Raw genomic sequence first — 20,883 nt, 5'->3', positions numbered from 1 at the left:
TATATATTTATCTTTATGTATATATATATTTATCTTTTATTTTCCGGATTTTTAAAATTTTTTTATCCTTTTCTTCCCCTAGTTGTTTGTTATTTTTTATTACTATTTTTCTTTCCCCCCCCCCCTTTTTTTTTCATATGTCTGTAATTTTCCTTTGTTTTATCTTCATTCTGAACTTATCTCATGAGTTCTGTTTACTTGCAGCTAATGCGCAATAAATAAAACTTATTGTTTTTCTTAATTTTCTTCATGTTTTTTTTGTATTTATTTTGCTGTATATATATATATATATATATATATATATATATATATATATATATATATATATATATATATATATATATATATATATATATATATATATATATATAATAAAGAATAATAAAGAAAAAAATAATAGCAAACAACTGATTTAAAAAAAAAGGGATAAAATTAAAAAAAAAAAAAACGGAAAATAAAAGATATAATCTTTTTATCAGCCCACACGATTATGTCCGCAAAAAAGAGTGCTTTCTGATATTGTATCAATATAGCCAACGCAAAATATATTAATACAATAGTGATAGTGTGAGGAGCACTCAAAAAAAAATTTTTTTTTTTTTTGCAAAAATTACAACAAATAAAATAGAACACAATAAGTAAAAATAACGCATAAAAACAGGAAATAAAAGAAAAGAAAAAGAAAAAACAGTATAAAACAAAACTTAACTTTCTTCGTGTTAAAGCTCATTATTTTCGTCATTACATATTACAAACATAAAAAAAAAGAAAATGTAATGACGTAATAACGATGTAATGGCGTATTTTTTTTTGGAGTAATGAGCAAGTTTAGAAACTTTATATGTAACTAGCTGAATACCCGTTTTTCGCACCGTGAATAAAAAATAAGTAAAGAATCAAAAAAATAAGTATTGCGAAACAATACCAAATCATGGCTTAAAACTGAAAAGCATATACCGACACAATTAAAGAGATTGGTGGAAGAATCGAGTAAGTGAAAATTTTAGGGGAACGAATGAATCAGAGAAAATAAAAAAAAAAGTGGTTGAATAAATATAGGTATGTTTAATGTAACAGAACTGTTTTTGCCTTCACTTAAATCTTAACATAACTGATCACATCAGTTTTCAGTATGTATGCGTGATTTTTATTTCATATTAGGCAGTGGTAAATAAAGTAAAACAAAGAAATATTTATACCACCTTCTAATAAATTGTTAATAGATATTTTGGATGCAAATTTTTCTTTCAGTTCTGAAAATGTCACTTACCTGGTTCTTCAACTAAGTTTTTTTAATTAATATAGTTAAAATAATTTTAAAAAAATTATTTAATAATATTTGTTGCCCTTTTCGGGGGCTTTGTGTTATTGAAGTAAGCAAAACCCGTTTTATTTGCTGTTTATCCCATTAGAATAAAGATAAAATGTATTTAGCATCACTTGGTAGGATGCTATTGCACTATCAAGTAATTTTGTCCCGTACATATCCCTTTCGAGGATCGTAAAACACTTACTTCCAATGTATCAAAATGAAAACTGCATAGTATTGCTGCTGTCTTAATATTCACCAAATATATCAATATATGTAGTAATATTTTATACCTATATTAGTATAATTGGAACATATTACATAACCCTTCAACATTTAATTTATTTGAAAAATGTATTTGTCAGTAACAACCAAATAAAGCCGAAATTTAAAAATAATAATTAAAAAAAAAAAAAAAAAAAAAAAAAAAAAAAAAAAAAAAAAAAAAAAAAACGAGTTCTTGTTTGAACTGAATAAGATTTTCAGAGTGTGGGCATTTCTCTATCTGACCTTTAATTTACTGTCAAAATATTTATAAGTAGTAAAGAAACAAAGTTCTTTATATTTCAATCAATCAAAATATTAATACCTTATCTTTGCGATCACTGAAAAAAAATATTTCCTGAAATTACGGAAAATTCGTTGTTGAATTCTTATCATAACTGTACCAATTACCATATTACCGTCAGTAGTGCACAATAAGTAAGCGTCATCTGTAAATGGCGATTTTCCACTGTTTTAATAAACTCATTTTCTATTAATCTTTTTTCCTTTAACTTCGCTTTTTAGCTCATAGCTTGTTTTGTTTTGTTGCAATAAATTCATATTATCAATATTAATTAAGTGTCAATAATAATATCGTGATTTTTTACGGCTCCCCGAAATGATATTTCCTCCATTATTTTTCCTTTTTAGTACGTAAGTTTTTTTTATATCAATTAACGTATTACAAATATTAATTAAGCATCATTGTCGTCAATGATAGCATGACGATTTCTTACTGTTCTTCTAGATAAACATTTTTTCCATAGTTGTTAAAATTCTTCCAATTTAATAAGATATTTTTAACGTCATTATTCAAATATTTATGCCTTTTAATTATAACGCCTTAATTTTTAAATATTTATGAGCAAGTGTAATATTTCCATTATTATATGCTCAAAGATTATTTTTTTAGTTATAAGCATTTCAGATTTTTGTTTTCTAGTGATAATATATATACAAAAAAAAATTGCTACTACAATTATAAATAAGAAAATGTATTAAAATCAGGCAACCCTATAAATAAAACATAAGGACGCTTTTATAGTTGCATTTTATTATTGGACAATGTTACGATAAAAGTGTTCTTATATGCTTTCATTTATTTAACAGTTAAAGTTAAAAACTAAAATTAGAAAATTATAGGAAAGCGATGATGACAACCATTGAGATATTTTTCTAATTTTTTTTAATACTGTAAAGAATACCAAGAAAATGTATGAATACTATATTACTAAACAGAAATAATTGGCTAGCAGCGTAAAGTTTGACAGCTATTATCAGAAAAGTGTCGAACATTCAACTTTTCTTACTGGGAGTATCTAAGTTTTCATATCCTCTAGTTCTGATTTTTGAGATCTGTGTGCGGTGTGACGTCATGAGGTGGGGAATCATAACATTTTAGCCTTGAGTATGGAATGAACCACCGGCCAATGAAAATGCACCGACTTCAATGAAAAACAGCGACACCATCTTTTGATTTTTATATATAGTTAGATACCCGGTTTTGTCCGATTAGTTTTATTTTATTTTATAATCGTCATTGAACAGCTGACCCAATTTTATGGGTTTACGACTACTAATGTTCAACTCCGCAGACTTGTAATTTTGAACCCAATCCAGAAGACAAGAGAACTCCTGGATCGAGTATTGGGAGAAATTTGCCTTCGTGGAGGACTTTTTGACGGAGCTAACCCGCATTTGCGTTACATGGAGAGGAAGATCACGAGAACCTCCCACGGTTAGCCAGACGGCAAGGGGACTCTAACACATAATCCGTCTACCACTGAGGATATTTCACGTCAGCACTGTGGTCGGTGCAAGCCGGATGCGGAATTCGTATCGACTGGGATTCGAACCCGGTTCGCCTCATTGGAAGGCGAACGCTCTATTCCCTGAGTCATCGCTGCTCTATCCGATTAGTTTGAAGAAAATCGGATTTTAGCATTGTTCCAAAAATAATTAACCTCTATATTATGGAGTTTTTTCCTACATTAAATATTTTTTTCAGATCTAAAGTTCTATTTTATCATTCGAATAAAAATTTAAGTTACTTCTTATAAGTTGCCTAAGGGGGAAAAAACTATCTGGCGCCCGATTACACTCCCTATCTATATCGAATTTTTTCTTTATTCGAATTATATCAATAGTTAAATTACAAACATGGGGATTGTGTTTCATAGACGAGAATACATTATTTCCGATGATTCAAAAACCCGGAAAATTCATTAAACAAAATCTTCTTTTTCCTTAATAATAGAATCATACAATTATTTTGTTTAAAGCAGGAAACTAAAACAATAATAAAACATTGTTAACATTTTAACTACTATACAAACGATTAGTTATCATATTTTTATTAGGTCCTAAATGAAATGTTTTGTATGGAGGAAGATACTAGGAGGAAAAAATTATGGAAAATTAAATAAAATATAAACTTGTTTATTTTCCTTTTTTAAATTCATTTCTTTTAAGTATTAATACTATACATGGAATTAAAGAGTTAATGAGAATTCTATTATTATATGCATAAATCATAGAGCAAAAGGTAATCATTGTATAAAAACAGCAATCTTTTTTAAATACCAGACTTATTTCTGTCTGCTGTCTTGCTGTCATCACTTATTTCACTGTGACGTAAAACATTTTTAATGACGTAAAACATTTGTTCCATAGTTGTTAAATAAAAATTTTTAATCATTGTTTATGACCGCTGAAGTTGTAAGGAAATGTATGTAAAAAAAATAAACATGCGATTTAACAATGCCTTATTCACTTTCTTGCCTTCTTTTTCAATTCCTACTATTATTTCACACTTTCCCTATATCTTGTTCAAATTTTTAATCGTTAATAAAATACTTTTTATTCATCCTCGTCAAGTTCAAATAAATTTTTTTTTTTGAACTTGTAGTGGTTGACACTTGATGTTAATGCAGTTTTTTCAAATATTAATTCATTCATCAAATAGGGATGGGCGAAAAAGAAAATGGAATTTTCTGATTGGTTAAGCGTTAGTCATTGTTTTAAACTTTACTAGAAGCGATTCAGTCTTTCACATATTTTTAAAATAACATCAGTGATCATTTCTAACTTATAGCTCTATTTGAACAAAAATATTGCGCACATTTAAATATTTAATTATTTCATATCCGCTGTGCCAGATAAATTCAATAAAGAACATTACTTGGTATGCTCCTATTTTTCTTCAATATATATATATATATATATATTTTGTTTTCATATTTTGTAATCTAGCAATCTTTCTGCGAAAACATTTTTAAATCATTCTTGAAAAATTTTTCGTCCATATAAGTTGATCTGATTTTGCTACTCGCTTTATAGCCCCTTTTTAATGTTTTTTCTTTTTATTTCATTTTATTTTCTGTTTTTACATGTTATTTTTACTTTTTGTGATCTATTTTATTTATTGTTATTTTTATTAAAAAAAATTTTGAGTGCTCCTCACACTATTGTATTAATATATTTTTCTTTGGTTTTATTGATACAATATCAGAAAGCACTCTGTTTGGCTGATATAATCGTGTGGGCTGAAGAAAAGATTATATCTTTTTTTTCCGGCTTTTTTTTCTGGTTTTTCAAATAAAATTTCATTTTTTTTTTTATGTATATATAAACTGTTGTTTGTTATTTTTTACTTATTATTCCCCCCCCCTTTTTTTTTCCATATGTCTATAATTTTTCTTTGTTTTATTCTTCATATATATATATATATATATATATATATATATACATATATATATATATATATATATATATATATATATATATATATATATATATTCATTAATTAAATGTAGTTTTGTGTGGGTGAAAAAATTTAAATTTTTTAATAAAAAGTAACTAAAAAAAATGTCTCTGTTGACCTAAGTAGTAATTGACTTTAAAAATTTCTTTTTCAGATTACTTGTTTAATGATAAATTTAAATTTTAAATTTTAGTTTTTGAGGTGTAAGTGGATTGACTATGATTCGATGCAAATGAATCCCTGAAGACCTTCTATAAAACTTTTCTATTCTCTTTTGAATTTGTAAAAATTTCGGATTTTGAAAAGTAATTCTTCGGAGCAAATTTTCTCTCCTAGTGAAGTAGAAAAAGAAGATTATTGTCACTGTTATCGCTCTATTATTTACAAATAAAATTAAGAAACTTCTTTTTAAAAAAGAAAAATAATAATAATTTATTTTTAAAAAGCATGCAGTTGGAATTCCCCTTGTTGACATAATGCAGAAACAGGAGCAACTTTCTGTAGCTGACTACCGGCTTAAAAAAAAACTATTAAAATATACAGACCTAAATTTAGTTGTCTAAACAAGCTAAAAATATATATATATTTCTTTTATCAAAAAAAATTAATTATAAAAATTTTTGAAAAAAAGATTAAAAACATTTTTTATTCTTAAAAAATATATATTTTGGAAATTTGTCTGTTTAAAAGGCAAGTAAATAAACTTTCCGAATCATTATGCTACATATGAATATAATATATGGTATTATTTTGGCTATACAGTTTTTTTTTCTAAAGGAGATATGCATTTTTTTATGATTTAACCCAATGTAATTAGCACTTTTAAAATGCAAATTATATTGAGTTACGGAGAAAATAAAATTTTATTGATGAAAATTAATTTTGGAAAATAAGACTAGTAATCAATACACATCAAGAAAATTCCCTAACTTTTGTAGCCTTTAATGACTGAACTAATGCAAGGTAGTTAAAAATATCGAATCACTTTTTGTACAGATATTAAATAAAAATTATAAATATATATGATGAATAGAAGTTAAGCTTGAATCACTTTACGAGGTTGCCCCATTCACGCAATAAAGAAGCTTTGAGCGAATTCAATATTCTGTACTGCTTAGCGTTAACTCTAAAATCTCCCAAACACAATAGTCCAAAGGATAGCCAACCTTCTTGCTTGATAAACTTGTATTGGTTTGGCTCGGTGCAGTATCTTGCTGAAATATCCAGTATTTTTTGGGATACAATCTGGCGGCATGGGGCAATAAATGTATAGCAAATATTTCCTTTTTGTAATATTCAGCGTTGACTTATATCCCTTTATCGGAAATTTTTCCTTTATTTGACCCTGCAGCGAACATATCGTTCGATCATTTTCAAGTATATCATCGAAGGTTGCTGAATGAACAACATTATTATAGCTTCGTTCTGTGCAAAATATTTTCGCATTAGAAAAGACTATTCGGTAAACACTTTTGCTACTGCGCCAGTTCAGCAATTTTTCACACCTTTCTAACATTCTTTTTTAATTTTATGCTAGTGTCGAGCCTTGAACTTCTCTTTTCCGATAAGGGTAAAAACCTAGGTCTTCGTAGAACATGGATGGTAGACCATGCAAAGCTAAGCACAGATGGCGCTAGGGGTCAAAACTCGCCCTAAGACTTCCGGGTTACTACTTCCGATTGCTTTTTAGCTGAATTTCGCTCTAATGTAGACAAGGATATGAATTTTCCTCAGTTAGAAGACAAAGTTAACAATTAGAAAACCGGCATGATGGACGTAGAAATGTCAAAAAATCAATGAAATGAACAGAACGACATTTCGTCTGACATTAGAGGGGGGACTTTATAGGTATTTTAGGTTCTAATAAATTTTCTTGTTATTTATAAAGAGATGAAACATTTAAATACCTTCATAAAATTCGGTTCTGCATTACTAAAGTAGTGAAGCAATGGGGGGCCCCCAAAGAAGTTTTTGCCCGGGCCTAAGTCGAGCCCTGGCTAATCGAACACCTTCAACTAATTCTTTAAATCAGAGTCCAGAAACTCCGAAGCAACAAAAGATTATTTCCGATGTTTCTACTTCCACCGAGGCAGGGGCAAGTGTCCCTAGATGGAATAATTTTGTAACTTCCCTCTGTGCATAATCGACGACTACCTGTATACCTAGGAGACAATAATTTACAATAAATTTTTTTGTCCCCTCCAATTTTAGTGGGGGAGTATTGCTATAACTTAACCTTAACTGTCATATAAGAAGTCGCAGTAGTAGTATTATCAGTTATGTGTCTTACGTTTTGTCTCGCGCAGTGGACTGATCGTTAAGACACGGTTCCCAGCAGATCACCGAAGTCAGGCATCACTGGCTGCTGTCAGTGTGCGGGTGGGTGACCACTTAGATCAGTCTGCGTAGGGACCGAGGGTGTGCGGTATTGGTCCTCGTTAAACTGTGCAGGTCGTTGGGCTACCGAAGCGGGGGTGCCATCCCCTCTGCAGAGGATCAAAATTGTGATGGCATGCCTTCGGATCATCCTCAGGGATGTTTCTCAGACCATCGCCAATAGCCCATTGTGCAGCTCTAGTGCGACGTAAATGAACTACAACTGTTCTTACGTTTTCTGATGTCACCTTTTCCTATCAAAGTTAATTGTTGTGCTCTTCCGAATGTTAACATTATTTCCTATCTTTATATATTTACAAATCCGTAAAGATGCAACAGCTTTTGCAAACAACAACAAAAAATTATGGATAACATTCGATTTTGCGAATCGGAAGGTCGAAACGTTCATGGTCGAATTGCTGATCAGTCAACAAACATATCAGGTTATCTATAATAAAAAAAATCATAACTTCCTTATGATTTAAAAATAAAAATGATTCAAAGGGGATTATGTTTAGGCATTCTATTTTAAAATGTTACCCACATAGATTTTAAACTGCTTAAGAAAGCTAAATACTTTGCGACTGTAAGAATGAACAGGTACGCATCTTTAAATTGCATAAACCAGCTTAATCTAAGCAAAGCGAAAAAGATAACATAGTAAACAATGTAAAGAGAGAGAGAGAAACCCCGTAAATAATCGCTAATATTGGCGAATTTTGTCAGATAAGACGTTGACTAAGTCCTTTTTATCCTAAATATATGATAAACATTTTTCATCATTTATTTATTTATAGGTCTCTGATACTAAAAATATCAATTCGAAATAAAAAAAATCTTTAGTTAGAACTTATAACTTTATCTGTTTCTCAGATAGAAACTGCATTTCTGTTGAAGAGGTAAGCAATCGGATACTTCTTTTTTTTTCAATCGGTATTTTAAATGTCAAGGTTAGTTTTAAGCAAATTTTTCTTAAATTTAAATAAAATCCGGAAAATTTTCCTATAGTTTAAGTCCCAGATCAGCTTTATTATTTTTTTTATCTCCGGCATTGAGGATCCCGATTCATAGGGATTTTTGCGGTTATGCATGCTCAAGCATAGGGAATTTTGAACTCAACTTAGAAGACTAAGGATTTTCTCCATCACGGGTGGCTAATATATTTTGTATGACAAATTACGCTTACAAATTCCGACTTTAACGACATACAAAATAAATAAATTTAAAAACAATAGGTGAAAAAAAAATTATTTTTCTGATTATGGGATATTTTGTGCAAACAGCACTTATTTACATATAAGTCTGAGTAGATGGTAGAAGGTAGATCTAAAAAATAATCTAATAAATAAAGCAGGATTTATCCTAAATGAGATTTTACCAGCTAGGTTATGTATAAAATAAAACATTAAATTCTTAATTATAATAGAACAGTGAGTTGTTGAAAATTTGCGGATTGACAAAGCAATTTTTGCTTTTCAATCGGTATTACGATTAGTTTTTGCAGATTCTAACAAAATGAGGTATTTTAATTCTACGTCTTGTACGATATTTTGATATTGAACGATATCGAAATATTGTTATATCACAAAAATACAAAATATTGTTCATCTTGAATGATATTTTGATTTAAAATTCAATAAAATTAATGTAGATTTTACGGATTTAAAATTCCTGAAGATGACAAAATTATTCTTATTTTAATTAAGTCTTCGTGTGCCACTCTTCCGCAGTGCGGCGCTGTGGCATTTTTGCCTGCGCTGTGAATTGGTCATTCATATCCTAGATCAGAGATTGGAGCAGATTCCAGTTTGTGGAAGACCGTAAGAAGGAAACGAAACCGCATTCCTGTTACTTTGAGATGAAAGCCTTGAAAATATCTCACGGTTAGACAGACAAAAAGAAACTCCTGCTAATGATCCATATACCATTGGAAATGTTGTACGTTAGCACTGTGATCGGTGCCTTTTCATTCATAAGCTAGCACTCTGCCCCTCAGTGCAATAACACAGTTATTCCTGATTTAACTAAAAGCTTAAACTAATAATGTTTTTTGTTCTCTTTCTTGATACAATTGAATCGTATTGGCTGTTATAAACTAGGTCGTTGTTGAGTTCTATTTTATTTCCCATTTTTCTTAAAATACTAACAATATAAATGTATTCAATCTGATTGTGAAGGGCTTGAAATGTACGCTGGTATATTTTTATAAATATAAATAAACTTATTAAACATGCAGTTTGTGTACTGTAATTTAGTGTATACATACAAAAAGAAAGATTTGTTCTGCCCAGAGTAATTTAGAATATTATTATTTTTTCTTCATGTATCTTGATTTAAATTAATTCATTTTTCATTTGATAATTAATTGACAAATCAGGTCTTTGTTCCGTTAAATTCTTGAGAGTATTGAACTTTAATAGGAAAAAAATATGATTTTATTTTTTCAGTGACTAGTTTGCAAATATTTTAAAGATTTTAGTTAGAAACACTTAGTACTTCGGTAACAATATCATTTTAATAATAGTATTAAGCAGTATTAATAAATTTTGTGGTACTTAAAAAAAAGAAAAAAACCTGATTTAAGTAAAAAAGAATCAGATTTAAATTTTAAAAAAAATCGATTTTTAAAAAAAATAAATATGATTTGTGGTTAACATCCGATTTTTTTTTTAAATTATGATTTTCGGTCAGCTGTTTCACGGTCACGCTCAAGAGAGGCAGATTGTCAAGTCACAAAAGTTTTGGGGTCTTTCCTTCTGTAGGACAAATTCGGTTTTCGGCAATCGAGAGCAAATTCGGGCGGGGGTCAATAAGCCAGGTTTCATTGTAGCAAAACTTCTGCAAATGATAAAACTTTGTTTTAAGATTTGCATGGTTTTATAATTTGTCCGTGAATTGTTCATGGTTTTGAAAAATTATTTAAAGTGTATGCTTTCTCTCTGTACTTAAACATTGTAACGCCTCTGTTTTGGGCGTTAAGCTTTTCATTACATTTTACCTTGCTGCGCGAAAATTATAAGTTCCAGAAATTTAAAATTACTAAGATGTTCAGAAAAGTATGCAGGAATTACGATGAAATAAAAAAATTAACATTCTATATTTATTAACTGTTAAATTTGTTCGAAAGAAATACGATACGTGCCACGCTACAGGACTCAGGAGCGCTACTACAAAGTTAAATTTGTTGGAGAGAAATGCCATACATGCCACGCTACAGGACTCAGGAATGCTACTAGAAAGTTAAATTTGTTGGAAAGAAATACCATACGTGCTACTCTACAGGACTCAGAAATGCTATTAAATTTGTTGGAAAGAAATACCATACGTGCCATGCTACAGGACTCAGGAATGCTGCAACAAAGTTAAATTTGTTGGAGAGAAATACCATACATGCCACGCTACAGGACTCAGGAGTGCTACTAGAAGTTAAATTTGTTGGAAAAAAATACCATACGTGCTACTCTACAGGACTCAGGAATGCTACTACAGAGTTAAATTTGTTAGAAAGAAATAACATACGTGCTACTGTACAGGACTCAGGAATGCAACTACACAGATGACATATTGAAAGGGCCACATTTGTTTATGAATTTATCACAGAGTTTTTTCGAAATTAAAGTATGTTCGAAAGTTATTAAAATTTTAAGTAATTTATTGCAAATCTTTTTCACTTTTTTTTTTTTTGCTTTAAGTTACATTTCGTATTGCTGCTAAAATGGGCTTAGAAACTTGACATTACAAAGGTGTGTAGAAAAATGTACAAGAAACTCGATGGAATAAAAAAAAATTCAATTCGATTATTAGTTCGAGAATGATTAAATGTTAAACTTGTAGTTAAAAAGAAAAACATGATGATCGATCAATTGTCTGCTGAAATGCAAAAAATTTTAACGTGCTGATAATCAATTTCGCGTTATAATTTTAACATGAGTTTTTTAAGTAATTCCTATTTCCTCGAAAGTTATTGCAATATAAATGCTTCTTCGTGATTTTTTTTCAACTTTTTTGCTTTAAACATTGACTATTTATCCATTGTTGTAGAAAATTTATTTTTCTTTCGCATGATCTTTATTTTAACAAGCTCGCGCTCGAGTAAATATCAATCAAACTAAGGTGGAAACTAGATAAACATGCCTCATACAGCAATTATACGTTAATCAATTTTATGGCAAATATTTAATTTTTTTAGAAAAAACGTTTTGCAGATGCATGAATGAAATCCTCAACTAATAATCGTGAATTTGCGTTGATAATCAATGAAAAATCACGATAAATGGAATTAATATGAGCATATAGGATAAATGATTTTCTACATTTTTTGCGTTGCATATGCATATACTTGTTCGCGCCAACTGCAATCGCCAATGAAGAGATTTTAAACTCACAAGAAATTGAAAAATAAAATATGTAGACGTTCGCCCAGTTAGTCCCCTTCTGAGATTTTATTTTTATTTATTTATTTATCATTTACCTGAAGCAAAACTTAGCGATTATTTTGGAGTAGGGTACCGATATTGAAATCATCCCTTAAACGGTATGGTAAATAATAATACCAATTTTTATTGACATCCTGTTCCAAATTTAATAGTCTACAATTGCTTTTTAATGATAGAGAAAGGTGAATGAGAAATTAAAAATTCTTTGACGCCAACGCATTACCATGAAATTCTTCATATGGTTTTTATTAATTGTTAACAAAAACGGCGCCATTGAGCAAAATTCTATTCTTTAACTTTGCTTCTACGCATATTAATTTATAATTTTGAAATATTAAATGATGGAATCTTTATAATTCTTTCACAAACTTTGATGTTCTTTATCAAATTAAATAGAAATATAAAAATAGGTTACCTCTCTATAAGTCAAAATAACCTTTCAAATTTTCTTCTAAAAAAGGAAAAAAAAACTCACCAACAAAATGTTACACATTAATTTATCCCGCAAACTGGTTTTCTTAATTCAAACATCGTCTGCTTTTTACACATTTAAAAGAGAGAAATACGGTAACGAGGGTATATTTACGTATCCCCCCCTCCTTGTGTTTATTTATTCAATAAGAAGAATTATTAAAACAGCAGGGAACAAAATCTGTTCCATTTAGATTAAAACTAGTAGAGATTTTTGCCGCTCTACTAACACTTATTTTCAGACGATAATTCAACCAAAAAGTTAATGAGTAGATTTCTCGCTTTTAGTCTGATTGATTTCATTCAATATTTTTATGTTCTTATTTCTAGGAACAGAAGAAATTTACCCTAAAAAGAAAAACCTCATTCTCCTTTTTGAAAATTGTATATTTTTTAGAACTCTCTTTCTTTTTAGCATCTTATTCTGTTTCAATATGACCGTGGAATAAGTTGTTAACCTACTCGTAGCCGTCATATTTCAGGATTGAATGAAAGATAGCTATAATAGTTGACCATCATCCACTTTGACATGAGGATAAAAGATTTCGAAAACCAAAGGAATTAAAGAACAGCACCGCTCTTCCTTATTATCATTGTGAAATTGAAAAATCCAGTTTTAATCTATTAGTATGATTGCAAATGAGGATGACGGGTTCATGACGTCACAAATTCTTCTTTTTCATTGAACTCGGGATGATATTTTGATCAAATTGTATCACAATTCCATGTCATTAAATTATAGTTCGCCGTACCAATAGGCAATATTTAACGAGGAATACATATAGGCAGGTGCAAAGTGAGTTTTAATTTATACAACTAATCTCTGTTATTTCCTATAGTCAAATAATGATCAGATTTTCACGTTCTAAGAGTCAATCTTACTGGTTCGAGGGCATAACTTTAGAAATGTTAATTGTATTGCCAAAAAATATCAATATTTTTCTATTTATTGAGATATATTTTCAATTTAGCTAATTAAAATTTTTTTCACACGAATCAATATTTTCGTTTCCCAAATAAAATGCATTAATATCGCATTTAACAATTATCGTTACGTATAATATTCGCGTATTATTTCTTTTGATATGTTATATGGATAATAATCTTGTTATTATTGTATTCGATATGCATTGATAACGTTGATAGTTGCGATCGTGTCGAATTCGATAAATCTATACTTATAATCGGTAACCAGTGTCAATCAGAATCTGACTTTATTCTTATATCACATTTAACAATTATCTTTACGCATAATATTCGTGTATTATTTCTTTTGACATGTTATATGGATAATAATCGTTTTATTATTGTATTAGATATGCTTTAATATCATCGATAATTGCGATCGTGTTGAATTTGATAAATCTATACGTATAATCGGTAACCAATGTCAATCAGAATCTGACTTTATTTTTATATCACATTTAACAATTATCTTTACGCATAATATTCGCGTATTGTTTCATTTGATATGTTATAAGGATAATAATCGTGTTATAATTGTGTTAGATATGCTTTAATATCATCGATAATTGCGATCGTGTTGAATTTTATAAATCTATACGTATAATCGGTAACCAATGTCAATCAGAATCTGACTTTATTCTTGTATCACATTTATCAATTATCTTTACGCATAATATTCGCGTATTATTTCTTTTGATATGTTATATGGATAATAATCGTGTTATTATTGTATTAGATATGCTTTAATATCATCGATAATTGCGATCGTGTTGAATTTTATAAATCTATACGTATAATCGGTAACCAATGTCAATCAGAATCTTGACTTTATTCTTATATCACATTTATCAATTATCTTTACGCATAATATTCGCGTATTGTTTCTTTTGATATGTTATAAGGATAATAATCGTGATATTATTGTGTTAGATATGCTTTAATATCATCGATAATTGCGATCGTGTTGAATTTTAAATCTATACGTATAATCGGCAACCAATGTCAATCAGAATCTGACTTTATTCTTATATCACATTTATCAATTATCTTTACGCATAATATTCGCATATTACTTCTTTTGATATGTTATATGGATAATAATCGTGTTATTATTGTATTAGATATGCTTTAATATCCTCGATAATTGCGATCGTGTTGAATTTGATAAATCTATACGTATAATCGGTAACCAATGTCAATCAGAATCTGACTTTATTTTTATATCACATTTAACAATTATCTTTACGCATATTCGCGTATTATTTCTTTTGATATGTTATAAGGATAATAATCGTGTTATTATTGTATTAGATATGCTTTAATATTATCGATAATTGTGATCGTGTTGAATTTGATAAATCTATACGTATAATCGGTAACCAATGTCAATCAGAATCTGACTTTATTTTTATATCACATTTAACAATTATCTTTACGCATAATATTCGTGTACTGTTTCTTTTGATATGTTATAAGGATAATAATCGTGTTATTATTGTATTAGATATGCTTTAATATCCTCGATAATTGCGATCGTGTTGAATTTGATAAATCTATACGTATAATCGGTAACCAATGTCAATCAGAATCTGACTTTATTTTTATATCACATTTAACAATTATCTTTACGCATAATATTCGTGTACTGTTTCTTTTGATATGTTATAAGGATAATAATCGTGTTATTATTGTATTAGATATGCTTTAATATCATCGATAATTGCGATCGTGTTGAATTTTAAATCTATACGTATAATCGGTAACCAATGTCAATCAGAATCTGACTTTATTCTTATATCACATTTATCAATTATCTTTACGCATAATATTCGCATATTACTTCTTTTGATATGTTATATGGATAATAATCGTGTTATTATTGTATTAGATATGCTTTAATATCCTCGATAATTGCGATCGTGTTGAATTTGATAAATCTATACGTATAATCGGTAACCAATGTCAATCAGAATCTGACTTTATTTTTATATCACATTTAACAATTATCTTTACGCATATTCGCGTATTATTTCTTTTGATATGTTATAAGGATAATAATCGTGTTATTATTGTATTAGATATGCTTTAATATTATCGATAATTGCGATCGTGTTGAATTTGATAAATCTATACGTATAATCGGTAACCAATGTCAATCAGAATCTGACGTTGTTCTTTTGGCGAACTGGGTTTCATGGTCCCGATCACCTATAAGTACCCAACAAATTTTTGTATATGATATTTATGTTAAGAAATCATATATAAAAACGTATTTTCTTTGAATAAACATATATTTTTTTCAAAAGTGAATTCAACATTAAGCGCTAAGTCTGACTAAACCATATTTTCCAAACCATATTTTCCCAATTTTGACTACTAGAAGCAAGAATCCAAATCCGTCAAAAAATTAATAAAAAAAAGCTATGTTTATTCAAAGAAAGTACGTTTTTGTGTCCGATTTCATAACTGAAAGTACCTTATGCATTAAGTAGCAAATTTAAGGATGACCTCTCGTACCAATAAGATTGAGTACTAATACATAGAAGTCCAATCATTAAAATAAAAGTTACTGAGGTATTTTGCTTTTTGTTTCGCCGAATATGTGAAAGTTTCATTAAATGGTGGACTATTTGCACAAATGTGTTTTAGAGGGCTCCAACAATGTAAAAATATGCCATGTCAATTAAAATCAATTAATTGCTGTTATGAAAAGCAAAACTGAGCTTATTTAGTTCTCTAAAATTAGCCTGCAGTGTACCTAAATTTAAAAAAAAATGCGAAATACTTATAAGGCATTATTGGATACAATTATTTAAAATGCGTATACTACTTTTTTTTCGAAAAAACTAAATATAACTACGGAAAAACAAGTAGTTTTATATCGTATAAGTTGTAGTTTTTGTGTTTAAAAAAGACCCTTGAACTATTTACTATATTTCCTGACTAATTTATAAGACACTAAAGAAAATGATTATTCAAAATGCGTTTACATTTTTTGGATAAAACTATGGAAAAACAAGTATTTTTCACATCGTATAAGTAGCATTCTTTGTTTTAAAAAAAATCTTAAACTTAAGACATTATAGAAAACAATTACGATTTAAAATGCGTATACTTTTTTTTCGATAAAGCTAAATATGACTACGGAAAAACAAGTAGTTTTCACATCGTATAAGTTGTAGTTTTTGTCTTTAAAAAAACTCTTGAACTATTTACTATATTTCCTGACTAATTTATAAGACACTAAAGAAAATGATTATTCAAAATGAGTTTACATTTTTTGGATAAAACTACGGAAAAACAAGTATTTTTCACATGGTATAAGTAGCATTCTTTGTTTTAAAAAAAATCTTAAACTTAAGACATTATAGAAAACAATTACGATTTAAAATGCGTGTACTTTTTTTTCGATAAAACTAAATATGACTACGGAAAAACAAGTAGTTTTCACATCGTATAAGTTGTAGTTTTTGTCTTTAAAAAAACCCTTGAACTATTTACTATATTTCCTGACTAATTTATAAGACACTAAAGAAAATGATTATTCAAAATGCGTTTCCATTTTTTGGATAAAACTATGGAAAAACAAGTATTTTTCACATCGTATAAGTAGCATTCTTTGTTTTAAAAAAAATCTTAAACTTAAGACATTATAGAAAACAATTACGATTTAAAATGCGTATACTTTTTTTTCGATAAAACTAAATATGACTACAGAAAAACAAGTAGTTTTCACATCGTATAAGTTGTCGTTTTTGTCTTTAAAAAAAAACCTTGAACTATTTACTATATTTCCTGACTAATTTATAAGACACTAAAGAAAATGATTATTCAAAATGCGTTTCCATTTTTTGGATAAAACTATGGAAAAACAAGTATTTTTCACATCGTATAAGTTGCTGTTGTTGTTGTTAATTTACGTCGCACTAGAGCTGCACAATGGGCTATTGGCGACGGTCTGGGAAACATCCCGGAGGATGATCCGAAGACATGCCATCACAATTTTGATCCTCTGTATTGGGGATGGCACCCCCGCTTAGGTAGCCCGACAACCTGCGCGCAAAGTCGAGCACTTTACTGTAGCACAGTTTAACGAGGACCAATACCGCACACCCTCGGTCCCTACGCAGACTGATCCAAGTGGTCACCCACCCGCACACTGACCGCAGCCAGTGATGCTTGACTTCGGTGATCTGCTGGGAACCGTGTCTTAACGATCAGTCCACTGCGGGACTCGTATAAGTTGCATTCTTTGTTTTAAAAAAAATCTTGAACTATTTACTATATTTCCTGACTTATTTATAAAACATTATGGAATACAATTATTTAAAATGAGTAAACTTTTTTTCTATAAAACTAAGCATAACTATGGTAAAATAAGTAGTTTTCACATCGTAAAGTTGTAGTTTTTGTCTTTGAAAAAAGCCCTTGAACTATTTACTATATTTCCTGACTTATTTATAAGACACTATAGAAAACAATTATTTAAAATGCGTTTATATTTTTTGGATAAAAGTATGGAAAAACAAGTATTTTTCACATCGTATAAGTTGCTGTTGTTGCTGTGTTGCATTCTTTGTTTTTAAAAAAATCTTGAACTACTGACTATATTTCCTGACTTATTTATAAGACATTATAGAATACAGTTATTTAAAATGAGTAAACTTTTTTTCTCTAAAACTAAGTATAACTATGAAAAAATAAGTAGTTTTCACATCGTATAAATTGTTGTTTTTGTCTTTAAAAAACTACTTGAACTACTTACTATATTTCCTGACTTATTCATAAGACATTATAGAAAACAATTACTATTTAAAATGCGGATACATTTTTTGGATTAAAGTAAATAAAACTATGGGGAAATAAGTAGTTTCACATCATATAAGTTGTAGTTTCTTGTCTTCAAAAAAATCCTTGAGCTACTACATTTCCTGACTTATTTACATATGAAAAATATTATTTAGGTAGTTTCGGAAGAAGTCAAATATTTAAAAAAAAAATTGCTCCTATTCAAGAGGGAAGACAGTAACTAAAACTTAAACTTCCCACCTAACTTAACGTTGATTAAACTTCTCACGAAGTTTGTATAAATTAAAATAGTATCATATCTATCAGGAAATTTCTAAATGCTTTATCACAATCATAGACGTAGACGTCAGCACTTACGCCTATCGGAAGGTGAGATCCTTACGACCATTAGACGGATTTTAGTTGCATAGGAAAAACGGAAATGCTCTGTAATATTAACGTGCATTCGCTGTTGAAATTTTTTATAAATTCTGCTTTCAACAAGTCTTTTGTATAAGAACTTATATTTTAGAATATATTTGCTTTATAAAAAGTAAGCATAAATTTTTTACTATAAGCTTCCTACGCAGACAGTAAACTTACGTAAGCGATGCTTTTCAAATAATTTATTTTACCAGACTATGTTTTTAATAATCAATAAAGGATTTTCCTTTCTTGCGTATATTTGAAATTTTATTAATAGTATTTGTATTTTCCAATTTAAGAGCAAATAGATTGATAAATTATTTTTTAAACTAATATTGTGAATATAAATTTGGAAAATTATTGATTTAAATTTTGAGTCATTCTAAATCAGTTTCTTATTGAATATTTTAAAAATATTGCTTTGATAATATAAAAATATCAATGTAAAATTCGATCCGTGTTAGCTAATATCAACGCCTACATTTTTAAAGGATTTCCAATTTAAATAAGGTGATAAAAATATCAATATAAAATTCAATTCCTGTCAGCTTGTATTAGCAGCTACGTTTTAAAGGATTTTTAATTTATAAATGATAGTAAAAATATGAAAACAAAATTGAATTCTTGTCAGCTTATATTAGCAACGACGTTTTAAAGGATTTTTAATTTATAAATGATAGTAAAAATATGAAAACAAAATTCAATTCTTGTCAGCTTACATTAGCTTCTACGTTTTAAAGGATTTTTAATTTATAAATGATAGTAAAAATATCAATATAAAATTCAATTCTTGTTAGCTTATATCAGCAGCTACGTTTTAAAGGATTTCGAATTTACAAGATTTAAATTTGCCATCAAGAAATAGATATCAATAAACTGAAATAGTTTAATTTTGTTGCAATTTTTTCGGTAATCTGTACATCTCTGAGATGATCTTAAAATAACTGTCTAAGCAGTTCTGGGGCATGATGCAGAGATCTTTATAAGTATAAATGGTATAAATGCTGAAAGACGCATATGTTAATAAAAATATCTTTTTCTTAATATATGACAAAAATAAAACATTAATATAAATGCTTTGTAATCAAAATCTTTTCTTAACATTCATTACATAATTTTAAAAAAATTAAACATCTTGATATATCTTGTCCCGAAATTACATAATTACATTTCAAAACATAATTTTTGTATTATTAAATATTTCATTTGTAACTGCATAAGATACTTGCAAAATTAAATACGTAAGTAAATGAAGTCATACAATAGTCATAAATACTACTCTAGGCATGCTCATAAAAGGTGCTACGAACTATATCTGACTCAGAAAGAAAAAAAGAATTGATTTCTGGGCAATCTTCTCTCAATAAATCATCCACCTCGTATATGCCTAAATAAGGAAAACCTCTAGTTTGGAACTAAGTTTTGTATTTTTGGAAAAAAGTCGTATGCTTACAAGTTCTACTCCATTGACTGATTTCGTTCAAATTTTTTATATTATCATTTATAATTATTACTTTCAGATTATGTAAAATCTTGTATATCTTACATTTCGAAATTTTTCATCTATTATAAAATAAAATAAAATTCAACAAATAACCATAAAAAATTATTTTTTGTGTGGAATTATCTTTGTACCATAGTAGAATAGATGACCCCATTTTTGGGGTTTACGACTACTAATGTTCAACTCCATAGCCTTGTCATTTTGAACCCAATCCAGAAGACAAGGGAACTCTTAGATCAAGTATTGGGAGAAATTTGCATTCGTGGAGAACTTTTTCAATGAAACTAACACGCATTTGCACGTTTATCTATCATTGTTTTTCTAAAGTCCTAGGTGATTTTTGGGAATTCGATATTTGTAATTTATTCTATTTAAGGTTTTCAGCATTTTTTTTTCCAGTTTTATTTATTTTAGTTAAATATTGTAACAACTTGTCAGTTTTTTTTAATTAATTTGTAACGTATTATAATCAAGTTTTGTGAAAATTTGTCAGTTTCATAATAATTACGATCAAGTTTTAGATACTATTACCGATGAGTTAAAACACTGAGTTAGGGATTATGAGCAGCGATTTTGACTC

At 28.6% G+C, this 20,883-nt stretch overlaps 1 protein-coding gene across 6 annotated transcripts in view; it reads left to right on the top strand.

The window, feature by feature from the left end:
- Window positions 1-20,883, top strand: part of LOC107446186 (SEC14-like protein 2) — a 69,996-nt gene that overhangs the window by 18,586 nt on the left and 30,527 nt on the right. The window contains exon 1 of one of the 6 annotated variants that reach the window (XM_087161759.1): window positions 8,543-8,611. The exons of 2 other annotated variants lie outside the window; for them this stretch is intronic. The gene's annotated coding sequence lies outside the window, so the exon portion shown is untranslated. Of the gene's footprint in view, window positions 1-8,542; window positions 8,612-13,291; window positions 13,416-18,754; window positions 18,977-20,883 lie in introns of those variants that run through there. 3 more of the 6 variants (XM_087161757.1, XM_087161755.1, XM_087161760.1) reach the window with 3 other exon arrangements.

Source organism: Parasteatoda tepidariorum, chromosome 4 (assembly GCF_982258835.1).
Source record: "Parasteatoda tepidariorum strain Cologne lab strain chromosome 4, Ptep-v5.0, whole genome shotgun sequence".
Classification (NCBI taxonomy): Eukaryota; Metazoa; Arthropoda; class Arachnida; order Araneae; family Theridiidae; genus Parasteatoda; species Parasteatoda tepidariorum.
Note: the sequence above shows the minus strand (reverse complement) of the source record. Positions and strands in the feature narration are given on the sequence as shown.